We start from the raw sequence: 2686 nt of genomic DNA on the forward strand, positions 1-2686 counted from the left end.
GCCATTTTGCAGGCTGTATTGGCATTTTTATAGGCCAATTGTGAAAGTAACTTTTTATTGGCCTGACCGGGGCCAAGGGAGCATTCAGCTGCCTCCAAAAGGCGGGCCACAAAGTCACTGAAGGGTTCTTGGGGTCCCTGTAAAATTTTTGTCATAGGTGAAAGAATGGTCCCCAGGGAGGGAATGCTTCTCCAAGCAGCGAAGGCTGCAGAGCTGGAATGGGACAAAAGACTAAGAGAAAAAGCACGCTGTTTTTCATCGGTGGCATATCTCCCCTGGCCCAAAAGTTTACTAAGGCACCATCTATGAGCAGTGTGGAGGCCTTGTTGGTAATTTTTTCTAATGACATCACGGCACAGGTCAGCCCAATCGGCACGCCAGGCAAGAAATTGACTATGAGTGAGGACTGACTGAGCAGTCGTAATCCACTCATTTGGAGTCAGGTGTCCACCTTTAGCAAGGTCTTCAAGGAGTGAGAGGGTAAAGGGGGCGTTGGGGCCATAATTACGGACTGCGACGTTCAGCTTTTCAAGCTTTTTAAATTTAAATCTATGAAAAATGGTGGGAGACACCACCTCCTCCCCTCCATCAGAGTCACTACTGGCATCAGACAGTCCCTCACCATCTCCCTGATCGGAGTGATCAGAATGAACAGAGGGAGCGTGGGAAAAAGATGGGTGATTATCAGCAGGGGGAGGGTCTGCCTGCCCTCCATCAGCTGTAGAGGGGTTGGGCCTGATGGTCTCTGGCTGTGTCTGGGAACGGATAACGGGAAATGTAAGGGCTGGGTTAGGGGAGGAAATCACTGGAGCAGAAAAGCCCATAGTCAAAAGTGAAAGTTGTTTCTGAAGGTGGACAATCTCCACGGCATCAGAAATTTGATGTTGAAGCTGAGCCTTAGTCTTACAAAAACAGCCTGAGAACTGACAGGGAGCATAAGAGGGTGACAAGAGGGGAGGCGTAGGGGGAGTGCAAGGGGTGAGGGCGGAGATGTCTGTAGAAGGAGCGGCCAATCTTCAGAATGGTACTGTGTGGCCTCCTCCTCGCCATGCTCAAGGGGTTCATCACTAGGTTCTACAAGAAAGGTAGCAAGGGGAGCCGACGGTTGTGAGGGCACTGGAGGGGGACTTGGCAACCACAGACAAGGAGGGAAGGGTCTTATGAGGCGTAGGACCTTGGGGGTGGAGGGGAATGACAGGAGCGCAAAAGGGAGAGCAGCCTCGCTCCATGGAGGAGGCAGGATCTTCATAGGTGGGCGGTAAAGAGGGATAAAGAGGGGAGGAAGAGGAGGTGGCAGGGCCAGAAGTGACAGGTGGGGCTTTAGGCGACAGAGGCTTTTCAGAGGATTCCTTAGCAGGGCAGGAGTCAGAAGGCATATCAATAAGTGTAAAGGAAGAATTTTGAAGAGATAAACAGGAGGCTGCATGAGAGGGCGGCAAGGATTCGCTCAGGCCATTTTCGTTTTTGGCTGACTCGATCACGTCTCTGATGAGTCCCCAATAGGAAAAAATGGAGTCGCCAACCACCTCATTGCCATCTTTCTTAATAAGTTCATTTAATTCACGGCCCACCTTTTGCCATTTTTTGGAATGAATTGTAGGACTATCAATCATAAACCAGGGGCAAGTCTCGCCCACATATCATATAATTTTTTATCTATATATAACAGCTTCATAATAAGATATTAAACTTTATTTAGAATGAGAGAAGTATTAATATTCTCTCTTTGTCAAAGAGATGCAATTGATTACGATAGACAAGTGATAGAAGCTTCTTCTACTTTCTGTAAAAGATATATATCTCACCAGTTAATTTTTAAAGATGTTTAAAATGAGGTCTTAGCCAAGAGTAACTTTAAATAAGCAACAATTTATTTATTTATTTATTTATTTATTTATTTATATGATGTATCTGAGGCTTTAAAAGTTGACTTATATTGAGAAAATCAAGGCTTTAGCTTCTCTAACCGAGCAGAGACAAAGAAATTATATAAAAGTCTTTTAATCATCATTAAAAGCAATATCTTTTAATCTTTAAAATTACTAGGATGTAGCAGGAAAAACAACTTTAAATATTTAATAACTTTACATGGAATAGGCAAGCCAGATTGTAATATTTCTATAAGTTCCACGACTTCATTGATTTTCTAAATCAATGTTCAAAATTACTTTGAACCACAACAGGATAGATTTGTAATAATGTTGTTTCTGCCTTAAAAAACGATTTTCCTGAGGTAAGGGAGAGGCAAAATTAGGAAGACTTTCTTAGACCTGGCTAGCTCAGTTGGTAGAGCATGAGACTCTTAATCTCAGGGTCGTGGGTTTGAACGCCACGTTGGGCGCCATCTGTAGCTGACCAGCAGCCACGAACATGAAAGGGTTTTCTGGGAAAGAGGTCAGGGACCTGGCAAGCCGTATTATTACCTTAATCCACATGGAAGATTCATAAAAATTAGCCAAACACATATGTGTTTAATCAGCCATGTTTCATTCAATCTCTCTCAGTTACAAAAGTGAAACCAGGTAGCATAAGTAAGGCAAAACCCCTCCCCCAAGTTTGTCAGCATGTTGACCCAATCAGCAACTTATTCTTCATTATCTCTAGGCGGGACTTCTGATGTAACTGGAACCAGGAGAAAGGCGTGGCAATTAGCAGGGAGAGGAAAACATATGATAGGGTAGAATAA

The 2686-nt window shown here is 44.0% G+C and overlaps 1 non-coding gene across 1 annotated transcript; it reads left to right on the forward strand.

The window, feature by feature from the left end:
* Positions 1-2268: 2268 nt before the first annotated feature.
* Positions 2269-2341, forward strand: Trnak-cuu. Its single transcript has one exon. It is a non-coding gene; the product is annotated as a tRNA-Lys (tRNA).
* Positions 2342-2686: the final 345 nt, after the last annotated feature.

The sequence above is a fragment of the Mastomys coucha genome, unplaced genomic scaffold (assembly GCF_008632895.1).
Source record: "Mastomys coucha isolate ucsf_1 unplaced genomic scaffold, UCSF_Mcou_1 pScaffold6, whole genome shotgun sequence".
Taxonomy (NCBI): domain Eukaryota; kingdom Metazoa; phylum Chordata; class Mammalia; order Rodentia; family Muridae; genus Mastomys; species Mastomys coucha.